This window comes from Spinacia oleracea, chromosome 6, assembly GCF_020520425.1.
Source record: "Spinacia oleracea cultivar Varoflay chromosome 6, BTI_SOV_V1, whole genome shotgun sequence".
Lineage (NCBI taxonomy): Eukaryota > Viridiplantae > Streptophyta > Magnoliopsida > Caryophyllales > Amaranthaceae > Spinacia > Spinacia oleracea.
This window is the reverse complement of record NC_079492.1, coordinates 74989861-75011162: the sequence shown is the minus strand read 5'-3', so window position 1 is coordinate 75011162 and position 21302 is coordinate 74989861. Positions and strand designations below refer to the sequence as shown.

Here is a 21302-nt window from a genome sequence, read left to right as displayed (position 1 = left end):
TGGGCAGATTGAGCATTGGCCGCTTGCATATTATCGAATTTATAATGTAAAGCAGTCAATTGGGCAGTTAATTGTTCAATAGAATTTAAATCATGCTTACCACCCCTGTTAGATAGACCTCTAGGATTTCCATACTGGGCATTGTGAATGGCTATCTCCTCAATCACCTCCATAGCTCTAGGCACCTCAAGTTGCATGAACCTCCCACTGGCAGCTGAATCCAACAAACATCTAGACTCATTGCCCAGACCATTATAAAACTGCTGAATCAAGAACCAATCTTCCAAACCATGGTGCGGGCATTCTCTTTGCAAATCCTTGAATCTCTCCCAAACCTCGAACAAACTCTCATCCGCTTGTTGTGAGATACCTAATATCTGACCCCTCAGACGAGCCGTTTTCTCAGGTGGAAAATATTTAACATAAAAAGCAAGAGCCAAGGATTCCCAATTATTGATTTTCAAAGCCGCCCGATTCAACCCATTAATCCACAGTTTAGCTTTCCCACTCAAAGAGAACGAGAAAAGTATCTCCATAGTCTGCTCCGGAGTCAATCCCTTTTGCTTGATGGTGGAGCAATATTGGATAAAGGACTGAATGTGAAGATTCGGATCTTCACCTGGTTCCCCACCGTACTGGCGTCTCTCGATCATGTTAATCAATGCGGGCTCAATCTTGAAGGTCTCAGCTGCAATAGAAGGCATGATCGCCTTTGGCAGCACGGACAGACTTGGCTTAGAATAGTCCGTAAGCCGTGGGGTAGGTGGCGGTATCAGATTTTCGTCACCCATCTCTATCTCTGAAACTGAATCTGTATCTGAAGGAAAAAGATCGCCAATATTATGATCAGAGTCAGAGTAATTCCCACACTGTGCAATGAAAGTTCTTCGTCTACGAAAGGTTCTTTCGGGCTCAGGATCGAATGGAGTAAGATTACTAGTACCTACGGTCCTGAGCATAGACAAAGACTACAAAACAATGTGAGATCCGGTCTCAAGGAACGTGAGTTCCTTGAGTAGTAACAAACAATAATCTAGGATAATCAATCAATAACAGAAAATAAAACCGTCTCCCCGGCAACGGCGCCAAAATTTGACAGGCTAAATCGCACTCCTATCAAAGATAAACCTAACGTTCACCAACTAAAAATATAGCAAGGGAAGCAAGGATCGTATCCACAGGGAAACAATGTTCTTTCTACTATTAATCGGCAATTCTAGACTATTGGGAAACAAGAATATAGGTTGATTTGTATAATGAAACTAGGATGATAATAAAATAGGGAAAAATCAGATATTAAAAGGTCTAGGGCACAGGTTCACCAATGAACAACAATCCGGGATGATAAACAATATTAATAATCAATAGAACAGTTAATTAGATTAGCATGCTCTCTCGAATCGATACTAATAATAGACTTAGAATTAACGGGCTCTCGCTACGTATTAATCCCAGTTCTACCTATTGACACAAGCCTAAACATCAAATTGCATCTCTCGAATCTTAACTTGATATTGCTAGACTAATACAATTAGACCTGCGCAAATCTAATCGCATAGTAAATAAAATCAATCAATAGGAATTAACCACAATACCAACAATCAACAACATTCAATCATCCCTTCATATTAATTCATGGATTCCCAAAACCCTAGAATATCAACTACTCACACATATTAACAATAAGAAAAGCAATTGGCATGATTGAAAACATAATTAAAGCTTAAACAAAGAATTGAAATAAGGAATAATACCTAATTGAAGAACAATGGCAAATGAAAGCTTCGATTTTTGATTGAAAATAAACTAAGTGTTTAGAACGAATTAGAGAGAGAAAATTAAGCTTAGAGAAATAAAACTAAGTATTTTAACACTAGGATATGAGATAATGAAGTGCCCAACTAAATTAACAAAGGCTATATTTATAGTTTAGCCTAAAAACATAAGAAAAAAACCGGAAAAAATAAAGAAGGACGCGCGCGCACAGCGCCTTGGGTTGTCGTCGCCCGGTCGGGCGACTCTCCGCCCGACGGGCGTAAAGCTCGAAGTCCGCCCGAAGGGCGCAGGGCTGCCCGACGGGCGTAGGGAGACTTTCTGAAAACCTTCTCCGCGCGCCCGGTCGGGCGGCTCTCGCCCGTCGGGCGGAGGGCGATTTCTTCTGCTGCTGCTTCTGATGGGCGCCCGGTGGGCACCGGGCGAAACTCCGCCCGTCGGGCGCCCTCTGACGAACTGTTCCTCTGCTTGCTCGCCCGATGGGCGAGGGGCAATCCACCGGGCGGAGGGCTAAGTGATCCGCCCTTCGTCCACAACACCTAATCTAACTTCCGGGGCTCGATCATGAACATCCAGGGCTCCCGTAAGTCGACAAAAGTCGTCCCGAACTCCCTCGGGATCCTGTAGTGGCCTAAATCATCAAGAAACGGGCCTAACAAGACCAATTTCTCACTAAGTATTCCTGAAACTCACGGCACACTAAAATACACAGATTAGTACTAAAATGGCTCCTAGGAGCTCATTTGACGCATGAAAGTACTAAGGGACGGGGGTGAAAATATTATATAAAACGCACATATCAGCTAGCTAAACGAGAAAACCCCCTTGTTTTTATAGGACGTAAAACGAAGGAAAATCCAGTACCCTTGTTTTTATAGGACGTAAAACGAAGGAAAATCCAGCAAAAGTTATCGCTGCAGCGACTAAGGACCTGCACGGTTAGTGATGCAGACCCCGCCGGCTAAAGATGGCGAGCCTGTCCGCTAAGGGTGGACACCCCGTCCGATAGAAGTGGACGAATCTGTTTTTGAAATTTGAAAATAAGGACCTACGCGGTTTGTGACGTAGACCCCGCCGGCTAAAGATGGCGAACCTTGTCCGCTAAGGGTGGACACCCCGTCCGATAGAAGTGGACGAATCTATTTTGAAATTTGTTTTGCTATTTTGAAAATAAGGACCTACGTGGTTTGTGACGTAGATCCCGCCGGCTGAAGAGGGCGAGCCTATTTTAAATTTGAAGACTTTATTTTTCGAAAACTGAGGACCTGCGCGGCTAGTGACGCAGACCCCGCCCGCTGAAGGTGGGCGAGTCCTGTCCACTAAGGGTGGACGCCCCGCTCGCTGGAGGTGAGCGAACCTGAATTCGTCTTTTTGATTTGGGATTCGTGTGCCGCGATCTTGCCCGATTGAGGTGGGCAAGTCCCTATTTCATTTCTTTTCTTGTGATTTCTTTTGAGAATTTCTTTTCATTTATTCTTGCAGGATCGAATTCTTGCGAGGGATGCTCGGATTTAGTTGCAACCTGAATGTGGGTTGACAACATGCTTAGACGGACCATTGTCTTGTGGTCATCATCCTTTATGGTTTTGAGTTAGTCCTTACGGCTCAATTTTGCCACTACCTGGGTCCTTGATTAGGGGACTATGTGTAGGTATCAACGGCGACCTTTGTCTTGAGGTCGTAAACCGGTTTATTTTTTATTTTTTGAGACATCCAAACACGGGACTTCGTATAGCGTAGTCTGGGAATATTGTTTTTAACTTTGTATACTCTATATTTTCTTTCGAGCCCCCAAGAATTCGTGCTTGACGGTCATTTCTTGTTGAAGAGGTTCCTTGGGGATACGCATTTCTTAATGTCCTTGATCGTGTTTGGGATCGTGCTCGTAAGTGCGAGCAATATTTGTAGTGGTGTGCTACTTTGACAAAGTCGTGAGGTGCGACTTTCGGCAATTTTCAAGTCGAATGAGTACGGCAGGGCCCTATAGAAGTCAGAGCTGTTTTTTTTTTTTTTGGGTCTGTGATCATTTTCGGCGCCCAGGCCTGGGCGTTGAAATAATTCACGCCCAGGTGGGGCGTCGAAAGTATTGTTTGGGCTGGTCTTTTGATGACACAGTTGGCCTCTTGTTCATTCGTTTATTCACTTGGAAGTTCTATGTATTCTCTTTTCTTTTGTTTTTTCTTTTTTAGAACGTGATGATTTTCTTGAGAAGCCGTAGCCGATTGGTGGACTACGGTGCTTGTCGCTTTGGGGCGGTTATTTTAAGGAACAGTTGCTCTTAAGGCGTACAGTTATTGCGATAGTTGGGCGAGTCTATATGGCCCGAGGAACATACCTTGAGGCGTAAGACTTTGACCGCTCTTGTTGTTGTATATTTTTCCTTTTGAACGCGTCCGTGAATGTTCGATACTTAGAATGATGATATGTATGTGCGAACGAGCGTTCATAGAATGGCCGTTGTGTGCGGTCCATTAATCAGTTTGCTTTAATCATTTTTTTTGAGCAATGACTGATTTTGAATAGTTTGCTTAGAAGCTTGATAGGATTCAGGCCCATTCATGAAGTGGGCTATAACATCGTACCCTTTCGATTGTTCAAACATTTGCTTCAAGATTTTATTTTTTATTTTGCTATGGTTGTTTCGTAGCTTGGAGCTCCCAAGTATGCATGTTGGGATGCTTTCCTTTTGGCGTACGATTTTTGTAGGTTCTTTCGAGAAAGATGCCTTGGGGTTCCGCTCGTGTGGGTGCGAGCTATCCCTTCCGTGGTAGGTAATGTTTTGCTACTTTTAATCCTTAATGTAGAAGTAGTGTGGCTTGCATTTTGAATTTGGGCGATAAGTAGTTTTTTGCCTCTTTTACGCATGCTCTTGGTCGTGCCTACATTAGTGCAATATGCCTTACTCTCGTTTTTTAGACTTGCACCGTGGGATGGCTGAACTTATGGTGCGACGTAGGCTTGTGTGGCCTAACAGGGTGTCTTAGAACATTCCTCCAGGCGTTTGGGATATCATTGTTATTTTTTGCATTGGAGTACTTCATCATGCCTCGTTCAGGTGTTCGAACAAGCGTAGCACCTTCTGCGTGGGTTTTCACGGCTTATTACTTCGTTCGATGCGAGATTTCATAGGTGTTTCTTTCTTATTTTTATATCTGGGCAAAACTTGGCTAGCAGACCGATTCAGCGCCCAGGCTGGGGCGTTAAATATATCGACGCCCAGCTCTGGGCGTTGAAGATGATTTCTGGGCAGAACTTTGACAATATTTTTTTCTTTCGCTTTTGCTTTGGAACGATGTAGACTGTGTAACAGGAGCTTTATAGGGCGAGCGTTATGTGCAGTGGTTTGATCGGAGTTTTGGTGACTCGCGATTTTCAGTTACCCTTGATAGTGGGGTGACTTTATATATTCTAAGTAGTGCTTTAGAATTTGGGAGGGGTTGTAGCCATTCTAAGGTTCATTTTACACGATTAAAGCTTAGGATTGTGCCCCTATAACATACGTATAGCATTAGCGTCGAGAATTTGCGATGAAATTGTCATTTCGAGCATTTTTAGAGTGTTTTTCTCAAGCCCCCAATTGTAGCTACGGGATTGGCTTGGTGCTACAATGCTTTGCATACGTCTTTATGCATTCATGGTGACATGGATCATGAATAGTTTGAACCAGACTCGTTTGGTGCGAGGTATGTTCGAGTAGTGATTTTGCTACTTCTCTTGTAGATGTCGTATTGTGCGACATTGCCTATGGTCAAGGTAGTCACATGTTGAAGTGTGCCTTGACCAAAAGTTAGGTGTCTTTCTTTACCCATAACCATATTTGGAAAGCCTTTTGACTCACTTGCAACATCGAGATAAACGCATACTTAGCTTAAACCAACGACACTTTATTATGTTCGAAAAAGTCTTTGAAAATTATTTGAAACTTTATTAAAAATCTGAGTCCTACTGTGTACAATCCGAGGTGTCCTAGGCAAGTTGACTTATAGAAGGGTTCGTACAGGATTACATGAGTGAATCAAAATACTGTTACGATTTTTGGAATGCTGTCTAAGGATTTGCTGGAAGCCAGGGTGCAGGCGTCAAGATATACTTGTGCCCGTTTGGCATGTGCTTTAGGCTTTTAGGGCCATCTTCTCCAGAATTGCGGGAATATAAACCGTTTTCAAATTGACTTAGATTTACTTGGTGTATGTTTGCACAAAAGGTCAAGGTATACTTAGTTCTTTCCCTAGCTCTTTCATTTCACTTTTTAGCCCCCAGTTGCTGTTATGTCTTCCCATTAATGATGCTTTCAGATTTCGATTTTAGATGCCCATGTCATATTCCTGAGTAGGGTGAGCCTTGGTTAAGTGTCAAGTCCTATTGACAATGTACCATTTTTTTTATTTTTTTTCAAAGGGGATTAGCAAGCATTTGAATTACCATGAACGGGTGCCCTGAGTTCGAAGGAACGATGGGGCGATGCCGTAGAACAATCCTCTTTATTGCAAGCTTACTGCCCTTACTACTTGTTGGCGATCATGACTGTGTCTAGTGGTGAAAGAAGGTCTTTAAGCGAACGACTATGTCTAGTGGTGAAAGAAAGTCTTTAAGTGAGTTAGTTCGCTTTAGGGAGGGTCAAGTCGAGTACTTTAGAGGTCATGGACGCTTGCGCTAGCCCCCATTCAATTGAGGCAGAGCGATCTTTTGAGTCTTGGCTAAGTGCCTAGGAGTGTGAGTGCTCCTTCTGGCAAGGGTACGTGCCTTTATTATTTTTCGATGTGTGCTAATTAATTTTGGCATCTTGGTGACTTGGATTCTTCCTTTGACTTAAATTTTTCTTTCGACTTGGGTTGCAAGTAATTAAATTTCAATAAGGGACTTCTATTTTTATTCTTGTGATTCTATAGCCTTTAATATTTTTGCAAATTGGTTGGACCGAATCATGGATTGCCTACGTATCCGCCTTAAATAGATTTTGGTACGTATACCTAAATACGTGTTGTACCCCTCCAAGTGTTCGTTATTTTTCCGTACATGTGCGGATAAAATGACGAGCACTTCTGGATAAATTTTTTAGCAAGCAGAGAGATTCAGCGCCCAGGCAAGGGCGCTAAAGATTTCGGCGCCCAGCCCTGGGCGCTGAAAATGACTTCTGGGCGGATCTTTTTGGTGCGCTAAATGCTTCTTTTTCTTTTTAGACTAACTTTAGAGGCGCTTTGCAAAGTTCCTTTTTTATTATTTATTACTTTTTTGTACTTTTTATTTGTTTTCCTTTTTTATTAGTGACTCAAGACGGTTTGAAGGATGGGTTGAATGAGATAGGATAATTTGTATAGGTATTGGTCAAGCATGAGGATTATATCTGCTAGGGCTCACAATTTGCAGCCTCGTGCTAGTGTCACGAGTTTACATCAACCAAGGCCAATGAGCAGCATGGGGACGGCTCAAGGGTATATCAACAGGATGCATTCAAACAAGTTATATGGTCATTATGCTAACGGTGGTGTAATAAATGGGTTTGGGCTTTGGAAATAACGGGTATGACGCACGTGTCAATGGCCGTGCGTGGTTTGCAGTTGACAACAAGTTCAAGAACAAGAGTCGAGGTAATGGTTTCTTGGGTTATGGCAATGAGAACATGGATGGGTTAAATGAGCTGAACAGGGACCCCAGAGCGAAGGCGTCTAAGAGCATAAGGATTGGAAAGGATAGACATCGTAGAATTTTATGATTTGGATTGGTTGACTCGATTCTTTTCCCTCGTTTACTTTGGTAAATTCCGGACTTTGGGAGGTACGGGCTAAGTATTTCATGGCTCTCTCTTTTCGCTCTCCCTTTTCTCTTTCTTTTTAAGTATTTCATGGCTTGCTCTTTTCGCTCTCCCTTTTCTCTTTCTATTTTTTTTCTTTTTGCTGGGGATTTCTCCCCAACATAAATCCTTCAATTTTTTTTTTATTTGGGCTAAAAGGTAGATGGTTGTGGTTTTTGAGTCACGAGGCGAGACTGAGTGAGTCTCGTTTAGTAGGCCTATAGTGGACCTTTAACTTTAGTAGGGCCTGGGGTGGACCTTCTAAATTGTCTTACTTTGCAAGCGTATTTAGTCGTTTCTTAAAATGTGCAAATAGCGTAGATTCAAAATGTTATTTTTACCTTATTGAAATTTAACGAAAGGATTACATTGAAAATAATTTTTTTTGTTTTTTTTTTCAGACTCCAGTTTATGGGATTTAATTGGAAGTTGTGATTTAGACTCGAACTTTCATTAATCTTTCTGATTATAACCCGTGTATGAATACAAGGAGGTGGCCTAGACTCAAAATAATGACACGGCGTAAGCCTATAATACTTGACCAAGCGACTCTCAGACTTAGTCTAATTGGACCATAACTTTGGTTGGTTGACACTTCAGATTTTAACCCTTGGGTGTTCATTTTTCATGCGCCATTTTGCCTAATGTTGGCGAGGTAGTTAATTGGGGAGATCGAATTTTTATTTTTGCAAGACTAGAATCATTAGTGCGGCTTCTCTCTTAGTGTGTATTGCTTTATTCCAATGGTAGCCTTATGGCATGCCGATTTGGGTATTTTCATGGTTGGTCATGTTTCATTCATGGAAAATCTTTTAGTCCGTACTTAGTAGTATTTCAAGGAGCGAGTGACTCGAGAGGACTATGATAGTCGTGATCCAATGTGATTATAAGCCTTGAGGCCATTAATTTTTTGCCAATGGTATTGATACCTTAGGTTCACGTTGGGAGTTGTGCGACTATGGGGGAATGATTTTCAGAATGTGACTGTTTCCATTTTGCAAATACTATAATATATTCTTTTTATTGGTGAGAGAGTATTGAGGCCGTGGATTCCTAGCAAGGGATGACAATTACATATGGGTGCTCATTGATTTAAATGTTAGGAAGGGAGACTCAATATGGTTTAACCTTTTAGCTTGCAGAACAACACCAAGTATTAGGACCGATTCTATGGATAAGACAACTAACACTTAGGATTTAGATTGTACTTCGGCATAGCCTAGTCTAGACTCAGATTTATTTATTTTCTATTTGAACATTTATTTTTTTCTTGAAGACTTTATTCGAACATTATTTTTTTGAATACTTCGCCCATGTGACATTCATAATTATTAGCATGTTCGGTTTTTAGTGCCGAGCATTGTGACGCAAAGAGTTATTAATTTTTTACGAGTCGCTTTTGAAATCGAGTGCTTTTCTTACGCCCTCGTAGCAATTTTTTCGAAAAGTCTTTTTTTTTTGCTACGTATATGTTTTTTTATGCGCGTGCACCGAGGCTGCTGTGCCTGACCAAAAGGCCAGGCAGCAACTTCGGCGCTCAGAAGTGGGCGTGAGAAATTTTGGCGCCCAGCCAGGGGCGCTGAAAATGCGTCCCTGACTGGTACTCGTTTTCAGTTTTCGTCTACTTTTGTTTTTGCGACTTTAGTTTTGCGTGCTTGCCTTATAACGTCCTTTACGCGTTGTGCAGCGTTTGTGGGATTCGTTACAGGCCATCCCGAGCGTCGCTTATTTTTGTGGCGATCGTTCGGGCTTGCGGAACACGTATGTTGGTATAACTCTTTGGCCAATTGGTTCATGAATGTTTGGGCAATTTTTAAGGTCGTTGGTTTTCTAGCATTATTTGTCTAGCATTATTCGTACGCACAATCATAACATAGTCACATAGTTCGCTACACATAACTACATTACAAACATAGTTCGCTACACATAACTACACATAGTTTATGATAGTCTTCTATGGGTAGTATTTGCGCCTGGCTTGGTACCGCTTCTATCGTAGATCCAACACATGCCCCGGTCGAGGTAGTGTCTTCAGCAGACGAATTTCGCTCAAGAGGCCAACCCGCAAGTGCAAGTCAAGGGGGCATGCAGGCGAGAGGAACCTAATGAGCGAGCGATTGGGTTCGGGATAGGTGTACTACCTGCACAAGTACCGAGTGGGCGACATGCGCAGCGTATGCACCCCCCTATTGGCTAAAAAGAGGTATCCTTAGTCCCAACACCCGAGGGAGCCGAGATTCGTTATGAGGTTCTGCCCGTTCACATTAATATGCTGATTTTCAGGTCGTCCCAACTTGATGGGGAAATAAGCGCGGGGTAGGATCGTTTCACCCTTCGGCTATTTTGATTACCTACAAGCACGAGTATTTCCTTCACTATCCCCAGTGGACTCGCCACTGTGAGGGGGTCGAAAAAGCGCGAGGCTAATGCGTGACCTCGTCCCTCGTGGGTGTGACGATTCTTTTTTGTCAAATCAAGTGTAATTGGATTTCCTGTGAGTATACACCCAATTGACTAGTAATATAGGAGTCGCCATTCAGTTTTTAACGACAATGAGAAAAACTGACAAAACCTGGTTATCGTGACATAAAGGGAGTGCAATTATGTTTGACCACGACGACCGTAGGTTCCCTTGTGATCCCTGGTGTGGGGATCTCTCAACATACACCCGCAAGGTAGAGATTGAGGGTTCGGGGGACTGTAACTACCGAGAGGAGTACTTCGCTCGTCGATAACTCCAAAGGCAGGATATCCTTACTAGCTCAGCATAAATAATTGAAGGGGCATGCGTTAACTATTAAACTAATCTGAGTTGATTTTAGCAATATGCAACACATAATACTAATTCGATCGTGATTATCTGATTTAAATAGCATTAAGGGACCTAGCATGATAATCCGATTTCCCAAAAATATTATATTTGTTAGGCGTGATAGAACAATCAGATTAGGTTAGTTTAACAGTTCATAAAAAGGGCGAGGAAAGCAGTTAAATCATCGAAAAGGGACACATTACGACGCACCCTTGAGAGGTGCGTCACGATTCTCAGAAAACTAACCACTTTGACTTTGCTATTTCTCCTTTTTATTTAACGAATCTCAATTATGGGACAGGATACGTTCTGTTCGATTTATGGATCGATTGCGACAGAACGCGTTAATAGTTTCGCAGCGAGAGGCTTAGGCTGAGGGTGGGAGTCAATACTCAGAGTATAATTATGTGTTGTGTGTGTTCCTTTCACGTCGAATTAGGGGGTCTATTTATAGGGAAGAGTTCGTGGGAAGATAGAATTGCAGAGTTCTAATCCACAAAGAATTAGGAAAAAACACGTACCCAGGTATTTTCAGCGCCCAGGCCTGGGCGCCGAAGATTTCGGCGCCCAGAGCCAGGCGTTGAAAATAGGGTCTGGGCTGTTTTCTTTTGTCAGATTCGGATTCCTGAAATCCGTAGAGTTTGAGATTAATTCGAGTCTTTTAGCGCGTATCCATTTGGGACGGAATGCGTCTAGGCCCGTTACGAACTCTAGGCTCGTTAGGATTTCAATTAATACGTAACTCTTATTTCCGAATCATATTAGGAATAGGATTCTCGCAGTTTTCTATCTCATTTAGGATTTATGTTGGAATGCAACACCTAATTCTGACAGGTTTCTATCTTTTATGATTTGCCACTTTTAGAAGCTACTTTTTACGGCAGTTACTATTTTTAGCAGGTTTCCATAAATAGCAGGTTTCGGGTGAAATGAAAAGGGGAATTGAGATTCGTTTATTTCATAGGAGATGCGTTGTCAAGTGGAGATTTACGTTTTCATCATCGAACCTTTCCCTTTCGGGAATGGGGACAAAAGTAGGTGTCTACACATGCTACCCAAAGTTCTAACCAACTTCCTTAACACCAAATCCTAAATTCGACCCAAGACATTAAAAACCGTGTAAACGTCTACCAATTGGGAATAAAAGCATTCTAGTCTACAAGTTCGAATTTTATTTGCCAAAATCAAGAATATTGCCTAAGAAAACCTAGAAAAACTTGCCTTGACAAAAGGAAAGGAAAAAGAAGAAAAAGAAAGAAAAAGGAAGAGAATAAGAAACACACCAAAAACGGAAAACAAAAAGAAACAAACAAAACAAACGAAAAGAAAAGAAACTAAAATCAAACTAAAAACAAAGAAACTAACATATACAAGTGCACATAATGGTATGGTTTCCAAGACATGAGCATCACAAATAGGCAACTACACAACAAAACTCCCCCCAAGCTAGAATTAGGCCATGTCCTCAAGGCCTAAAACTAAACAAGGAGGGGCACAACTACCCATCCAACCAAAAGCCCCATATGCAAGATGCCCGTCCCAAAGAATGCATGTGAGATAGAAGGATATTAACGGAAATGTCGTGGGAACAAGTCCCGAAAAGAACCGGTAAAAACCGAATAAACTCACCAAAATATCGACGAACAAGGCATAGGTGGAAAGTGGGAACCCACATCAACGAAACCAAACCACAAGCATGCAAAGAAACCGCGGGGTGCCTCCCGGAAGCGCTTGTTTAACGTCATTAGCTTAACGAATCCCCCAAAGCTCATGGGGGGACAAGATAGGAAATGAATACACGGGTTGCCTCCCGGTAGCGCTCGTTTAACGTCATTAGCTTGACGGACCCCCCAAAAGTCAAGGGGGGTCAAACACAATAAACCTCGGGTCAACACTAGTCAACAAACCTTTCTTGGTCTCCTTGGGCACAAAAAACTTACCCAAACCACCACTTATTGAGTGGGGACCAAACCAAGTCATTTTAGGCATAAGATTGCCTTGCTTGGACTTCTTGCTCATACACCTCTTACCATTAGATGCCAGAGTGAGTGACTTTACATCATCAAGATCCATCCCGAATGTGTCGGGAATGGTAATGACGTCATCATAGGGATCACCTTGCACAAAGGAGCTCTTGTGCATATCCTTCTTCACCTTCCTATCAATCTCAAAATCACACTTAAGAACACAAGGATTGTTAGAAGCAATAGCACAAGAATGATTGTGACCAAGCAAGAGTGTCAACTTTCATACAACTTTTCATCTTAGAGCAACAATGTTCATCAATTGCAAGCTTGAAACTAGCCTTGGCGTCTCCCGCTTTCTAGGTGATTAGTCCCCCTTGCACATCGATAAGAGCATCCGCGGTGGCCAAAAATGGCCTTCCTAAGATAATAGGGGTATGGGCATCCTCATCAATGTCCAAGACGACGAAGTCCACAAGGAAAGTAAGCTCGCCAACAACTAGGGGAACATCCTCAACCTTGCCAATAGGGTACTTGACCGAACGGTCGGCAAGTTGCAAGGTGATGTTGGTTGGGACAAGATTACCAACTTCAAGCTATAAGGTTCATTTGGTTGCCGGAGCCAATTTCGTCATAGAAGGCGGCGTTCTATACAAGAGGACCCCTAACGGCCTCAATCTTCGATGTGTTGACAAACACAAAGCTCAAACAGTCATGGACACCGTATATGCCGGAGTCTGTGGCACCCACATGCACGGGAAGATGTTGGCCCTCAAGATCATCAGGGCTCGATATTACTGGATTACCCTCGAACGGGATTGCTACTTCTATGTCAAGAAATGTCCTACCTGCCAGAAATTGCTGGGGAATACAGTTAAACATAATAACATGTGCGGAACAATCCCCAAAGCCAGGAAACATGTATAAAGCACATATTAAGCAAACTTACATTCAAAGCGTGTTTTCCACAATAATATGTCAACGAACACGAACAAAGAACTCCACTTGTCGTTCCTCTACTTGGTTCACCGACACGTTCAGATCCGTCTTGATTATCGTAGCTTAGACAATCGATCAAGACACTTTGCTTTTTTGGGAAGAACTCACTTTGGAGGCACAGAGAGAATTAGGGTTCTCTGTGTCTAGGGTTTGAGTAGTATGAATTGTGTGTTGTTGGAAAATACAATATGCCTATTGTATTAATGATGTAACCAGCCAAGAACCAAGGGCCCTTGACCGGCCACATCACGCAAGCCACGGACCGCACCGCACAACCCAGCCCAGCGACACACTGCAGGCCGAAGCCCACAGCGCGCGCGCCGAGCAGTTGGCCCTTGGGCCTGCTTGCTCGCGCTGCGTTGCTTGCTGTGCGTGCTGTTGCGTGCTCGCCCAATGGGCTGGCCTTGCTCGCCTTTGCTCGCGAGCTTGCTGGCTCGTTGGGCCTTGCACGCTTACGTGCTTGGCTCGACGGGCCGGCAACTCCGATGTGTTAGGTTATGATACATATGACAATTCATAAATCATGCGGAAAAACCATAAAGCCAGGAAAACATATTATTTACACATAATCATTTAGCATAGTTTAGATGCATACACTTTGTTGCGTGCCTTCCCTAGCTGCGCCCGAACCGAACAAGAACAAGTCTTTAGGACTCCAAGTGTCGTCCCTCCGTAGATAGCCCACAGCACGTCCGGATCCGCCTTAAGCTTGACCAACTAGGATCGCCCTTAAGGTACTTAGAATTTTCGGTTAGTATAGGCAATTGAATGACTGAATTTTTGCTCTCAAAAATCACTTTGAATACTTGAATCCTCTATACAAAATAATGAACCTAGGCCTTTATTTATAGAGGTATGGAAAGGGAATCGTAGTCCTATTAGGATACGAATTAATTAAACTAGAATCCTAATAGAATTCTTATTTAATTAATTCAGCCTTTTAGGTTTAGGAATTTAATCATTAGTCGAAACCTGATGGCTTTAGGATTCGTATAGCACACCAACACACACACGCACGCACAGCAGCCCACGAGGGGCGCCATGCGCGCGCGCGCAGCCCGCGAGCTCGCAGCCCACTGCCACAAGCCCACACGCTGCCGCAGCCTTGGCGCGCTCTGGGCCTGCCTTGCGGTGGGCCTGGCGCAGCCTTGGCTGGTGCGTTGTGGCGCGCTGGCTTGCTGGGAGATGGCCCGACTTCGTGCTGGGCCTTCGTCTGGCAGGCCTCGTCCGATGCTAATTCGTACGATACGCTTCCGATTAATTTCCCGATTCCGAAATTCATTTCCGATACGAACAATATTTTATATTTCCGAATCCGGAATTAATTTCCGTTTCGAACAAATATTTAATATTTCCGTTTCCGGAATTATTTTCCGATTCCGATAATATTTCCGATTCTGACAATATTTCCGTTTCCGGCAATATTTCCGATTCCGGCAATATTTCCATTTCCGATAATATTTTCCGATACGTACCATGTTTCCGTTTCTGGCAACATCTACGACTTGGATAATATTTATATTTCCGATACGATCCATATATTCGTTTCTGGCAATATCATCGTTTCCGGAGCATTCATTTCTTGCCTGTGACGATCTCAGCTCCCACTGAAACCAAGATCCGTCGATTCCGAATATCCATAGATGGAGTATTTAATGCCATTAAATACTTGATCCGTTTACGTACTATTTGTGTGACCCTACGGGTTCAGTCAAGAGTAAGCTGTGGATTAATATCATTAATTCCACTTGAACTGAAGCGGCCTCTAGCTAGGCATTCAGCTCACTTGATCTCACTGAATTATTAACTTGTTAATTAATACTGAACCGCATTTATTAGACTTAACATAGAATGCATACTTGGACCAAGGGCATTATTTCCTTCAGTCTCCCACTTGTCCTTAGGGACAAGTGTGCATTTCCTAATTCCTTTGTCGCTCGATGCTTGCTCTTGAACATAAGGTAAGAGTTGTCATCCTTATTATGTCCAGAGGTGTTTCTCGGTTTCAGAGTTCAACTGATCAAATAAACAGATAATCATAGCCTATGATTCATCCGAGCACGGCCATGCATTTCACAGTTTCTAGCTCTCCGAGTGGCCTTGTACAACTTTTAAGCATCTCATCCCGATTTATGGGAGGACAATCCCAATCTTGCGATCTTGAGATTAGACTTCGTTTGATAGGTGATTACCTGAGCGTTGCCTTTATAGCCTCCTTTTACGGTGCGACGGTTGGTCAACGTCAAAGCAACCAGTTCTCAAACAAGTAATCTCAAATCACTCAGGTATTGAGGATTTAGTGTCTAATAATTTTAATGAAATTTACTTATGACAGATTTTCATCTCTTACAGTAAAGTTTCATAGGTCTTGTCCGATACTAGTCTTCCCAAAGTAAGTATCTATGCAAATGATTATGACATTGCCATGTCCACATAGTTCAAGAAACAAAACTACTAGTCATCTTGCATTCTAATCGTCTAACGTTTTCTATGCGTCCAACTTTATAGAAAACTCCGACTAGGGACCATTTTCAACCTTTGACATTCAAGTTCACTTGATAGACATTTCTTAGTCACAGGACTGGTCCTGACAGTCTATCTTGAATATATCGTCAAATTGAAGGGACTCATCATTTAATAAACCACAAATTAAATGGAAAATTGAATTCTTTTCATTTGTTGTGAATGATTAACCAATAATGTTTTACAAAGATTTAAACTCTAAAACTTTAAAACATTAAACAGGGATATCAAAGCCATTCTCCAATATGCTTGATTCCCATAGCTGCAGTGTGCGAGTTGTGCTTCGCCTGCGGCAGAGGTTTAGTCAATGGATCTGATATGTTGTCATCAGTTCCAATCTTGTTTATCTCGACTTCTTTTCTTTCAACGAACTCTCGTAGAAGGTGAAATCTACGAAGTACATGCTTGACTCTCTGGTGGTGTCTAGGCTCATTTGCCTGTGCAATAGCTCCGTTATTATCACAATACAGGGCTATTGGTCCTTTAATGGAGGGGACTACACCAAGTTCACCTATGAACTTCCTTAGCCATATAGCTTCCTTTTCTGCTTCATGTGCAGCAATGTACTCCGCTTCAGTTGTAGAATCCGCAATGGTGCTTTGCTTAGCACTTTTCCAGCTTACTGCACCTCTGTTGAGGCAGAAGACAAACCCAGACTGTGATCTGAAATCATCTTTATCGGTTTGGAAACTTGCGTCCGTATAGCCTTTAACAATTAATTCATCATCTCCACCATAGACCAGGAAGTCATCTTTGTGCCTTTTCAAGTACTTCAGAATATTCTTGGCAGCAGTCCAATGTGCCTCTCCTGGGTCTGACTGGTATCTGCTCGTAGCACTGAGTGCGTACGCAACATCCGGGCGTGTACATATCATAGCATACATTATTGAACCAATCAATGATGCATATGGAATCCCATTCATTCGTCTACGCTCATCAAGTGTTTTTGGGCACTGAGTCTTGCTTAGAGTTATTCCATGAGACATGGGTAGGTAGCCTCGCTTGGAGTCTGCCATCTTGAATCTATCAAGCACCTTATTGATATAAGTGCTTTGACTAAGTCCAATCATATTTTTAGATCTATCTCTGTAAATCTTGATGCCCAATATGTACTGTGCTTCTCCTAGATCTTTCATCGAAAAACATTTCCCAAGCCAAATCTTGACAGAGTTCAACATAGGAATGTCATTTCCGATAAGTAATATGTCGTCGACATATAATACTAGGAAAGCAATTTTGCTCCCACTGACCTTCTTGTATACACAAGATTCGTCTGCGTTCTTGATGAAACCAAAGTCACTGACTGCTTCATCAAAACGTATATTCCAGCTCCTGGATGCCTGCTTCAATCCGTAGATTGACTTCTTTAGCTTGCATACCTTTTTAGCATTCTTTGGATCCTCAAAACCTTCAGGCTGTGTCATAAACACAGTTTCTGTTAAAACGCCGTTTAAGAAAGCAGTTTTGACATCCATCTGCCATATTTCGTAATCGTAATATGCAGCGATTGCTAACATTATCCGAATGGACTTTAGCATTGCAACTGGTGAAAAGGTTTCATCGTAATCCACACCGTGGACTTATCTGTAACCTTTTGCAACCAATCTAGCTTTGAAAACTTCAAGTTTCCCATCCTTGTCCTTTTTCAGTTTGAAAACCCATTTGCTTCCAATGGCTTGGTAGCCATCTGGCAAATCGACCAAATCTCATACTTGGTTTTCAGACATGGAGTCTAATTCAGATTGCATGGCTGCTTGCCATTGCTTGGAGCTAGGGCTCGTCATAGCTTGTTTGTAAGTCGCAGGTTCATCTCTTTCAAGTAATAGAACGTCATAGCTCACGTTCGTCAAAATACCTAAGTACCTTTCCGGTTGAGATCTATATCTTTGCGATCTACGCGGGGTAACATTTCTAGATTGACCATGATTCTCACCAGATTCTTCTAAAGATCTCTGAGTTTCATCCTGAATGTCATTTTGAGCATTCTCTAGAGTTTGTTGTTCGACTCGAATTTCTTCGAGGTCTATTTTTCTCCCACTTGTCATTTTGGAAATGTGATCTTTCTCCAAAAAGACACCATCTCGAGCAACAAACACTTTGTTCTCAGATGTATTGTAGAAGTAATACCCCTTTGTTTCCTTTGGATAGCCCACAAGGATACATTTGTCAGATTTTGGATGAAGTTTGTCTGAAATTAATCGTTTGACGTATACTTCACATCCCCAAATCTTAAGAAAAGACACATTTGGAGGTTTTCCAAACCATAATTCGTATGGAGTCTTTTCGACAGCTTTAGACGGAGCTCTATTTATAGTGAGTGCAGCTGTATTTAGTGCATGTCCCCAAAATTCTAATGGAAGTTTGGCCTGACCCATCATTGACCTGACCATGTCTAGCAAGGTTCTGTTCCTCCGTTCCGACACACCGTTCCATTGTGGTGTTCCAGGAGGAGTCAATTCTGATAGAATTCCACATTCTTTCAGATGGTCATCAAATTCATAGCTCAGATATTCACCGCCTCTGTCAGACCGCAGTGCCTTAATCTTCTTGCCTAATTGATTCTCTACTTCACTCTGAAATTCCTTGAATTTGTCAAAGGATTCAGACTTATGCTTCATTAGGTAGACATAACCATATCTACTGAAGTCATCAGTGAAAGTGATAAAGTAGCTGAAACCACCTCTAGCATTTGTACTCATTGGTCCACATACATCTGTATGGATTAAACCCAATAGTTCATTTGCTCTTTCTCCAACTTTAGAGAAAGGTTGCTTTGTCATTTTGCCAAGTAAACATGATTCGCATTTACCATAATCCTCTAAGTCAAATGGTTCTAGAATTCCTTCCTTTTGAAGTCTTTCTAAGCGTTTCAAGTTTATATGGCCTAATCGACAATGCCACAGATAGGTGAGATCTGAATCATCCTTTTTGGCCTTTTTGGTATTTATGTTATATACTTGTTTGTCGTGATCTAATAAATAAAGTCCATTGACTAATCTAGCAGATCCATAAAACATCTCTTTAAAATAAAACGAACAACTATTGTCTTTTATTAAAAAGGAAAATCCCTTAGCATCTAAGCAAGAAACTGAAATGATGTTTTTAGTAAGACTTGGAACATGGAAACATTCTTCCAGTTCCAAAACTAGCCCGGAGGGCAACGACAAATAATAAGTTCCTACAGCTAATGCAGCAATCCGTGCTCCATTTCCCACTCGTAGGTCGACTTCACCCTTGCTTAACTTTCTACTTCTTCTTAGTCCCTGTGGATTGGAACATAAGTGTGAGCCACAACCTGTATCTAATACCCAAGAAGTTGAATTAGCAAGTATACAGTCTATAACGAAAATACCTGAAGATGGAACGACTGTTCCGTTCTTCTGATCTTCCTTTAGCTTTGGACATTCTCTTTTGTAATGGCCTATTCCATCACAATAAAGACAGCTTGATGTGGACTTGTCCTGCTTTGATTTAGCATCGCCCTTGGACTTTCCACTTTTCGTGAACGGTCTCCTTCTAGCCTTGAGTAAATCTTTGGCTTCACAGTCCAGTATTATTTCAGCCTTTCTGACAAGGTGAACAAATTCTGCAACTGTTTCTTCTCTTGGTTCACTTAGGTATAGTTGCTTGAAGCGACCAAACCCACTGTGTAGTGAATTGAGCAAGATAGAGACTACCATCCTTTCGCTTATTGGTGTTCCTAGTAGACTTAGGCGATCAAAGTATGAACGCATAAGATCCACATGGAACCTTAGTGGGACGCCTACCCTCTGTTTAGTGCGAAGGAGCTGAACATGTGTTTCTTGGACTTCCATCCTATAACACCTGTTGGGAGAACTAACCTTTAGACCAGACATTGATTCAATCAACTCATGGACGTTCAGGTCCCTGTCCTCCGTGCTTCCACGACAGATATCCCTCAGATTCTTGATGAGCGTAAAAGGTTCATAGGCTACAAACCTTCTAGCCCAATCATCAGGGATATTGTTCAGCATGAGACTCATAACCTTTTTGAGATCCGCATCCCAGGCGTAAAATCTCTCAGGGGTCATGTCTCTGGCATAGTATCTTGGCATGGGATTGGTCAGTACATACTCAAGTCCATTGAGTCTGACTATTTCAACTAGCTTAGCTTCCCATTCAAGAAAATTTGCTAGGTTCAGCTTGACCATAAGCTCAGAACCCATGATGATGTTTTGATTGTTGTTTTCCATAGTTAAAACTACAATTGAAAAGAATAAACAAATAAATAACCATTCACAGTTTCTCTTAATAAACTTAAATTCTAGCATACATGCATAATTCAATGTTTATTAAGCATTTTATTCAAGTTATGTGTTCCGGCAGGTGTGAATAAAATGATTCCAAGATCCTAAAATCATTGAAGAACTAAGCACAGTTTGTCGACTTAATCCTAAAACATCTTAGGTAAGCAAAAGCCTTTTGCTAATAGTCTAGAAACTATTCTTGGTTGATAGGTACGTCTAAGAACTTATTAGGTAAACCTATCGATTTTGCCACGACATAAAAGGACTCCTTACTTATATCGTTGAGTTTCACCAAAACTAACATGTACTCACAATTATTTGTGTACTTGCCCCTTTAGGACCAATAAGTAACACCTCGCTGAGCGAAAACTATTACTAGATTGATGTAAAGGATATCCAAGCAAGTGTATATTTTGGCATGGCACCTTTTAACTCAATTTTTAAGTTTGGAACTTAAGGCTCTTACTATGTTGGTTAGATTTTAAGTGAACTAAAATCCTTAATCATGCAACATAATCAAGCTTTTGATCTCATGCATTTTAAGACATATTTATAAGCAATAAATAACTTAAAATATGCATAAGATAAATGTGATCTAGTATGGCCCGACTTCATCTTGAAGCTTTAACTTCAAAGTCCGTCTTGAAAATCTCCGTGGGAGGCACCATTTTCTTCAAATAGGATAAGCTATAATTAAAACTAATTACAACTATTTGATGGTACGCAGACCATATTTGAATTGAAAAACAATTTTGGTACTTTAGACCAATTACATTCAAATTAATGGTACGCAGACCATATTTTCTATCCTATTTGGGCCATACTAGTCACTTCATAACCTGAGTACATATACAATATATACCATTCACCCATTCATTAACATGAATGGCCCACATAGCTGGTTAGTAAAACACATTATGCATCACGTAAACATTTGCAGCAATTAATCAAGGGCACCAATAATCTACCAATTATTCAGTCCTTATTAATTCTAATCAAGTTGTTTTAACCTTAAGGAATTGTAGACCTAATCAAGAGTTTATGACTAAAAAGGGCTCCCACTTAAACCAATAAATTCATATGCTTTACTAATTTTAAACATAAAAATGTATTTCTAGTCTAACCGAAAACATACAAATTTAATTAAAATTTAAAGCTCATATAAATTTATA

General features: G+C 41.6%; 1 non-coding gene across 1 annotated transcript; it reads left to right on the top strand.

The window, feature by feature from the left end:
- The first annotated feature begins 285 nt into the window (after positions 1 to 285).
- LOC130464476 (small nucleolar RNA R71) lies at positions 286 to 392 on the top strand. Its single transcript, XR_008924885.1, has one exon. It is a non-coding gene; the product is annotated as a small nucleolar RNA R71 (small nucleolar RNA).
- The last annotated feature ends 20910 nt before the right edge of the window (positions 393 to 21302 follow it).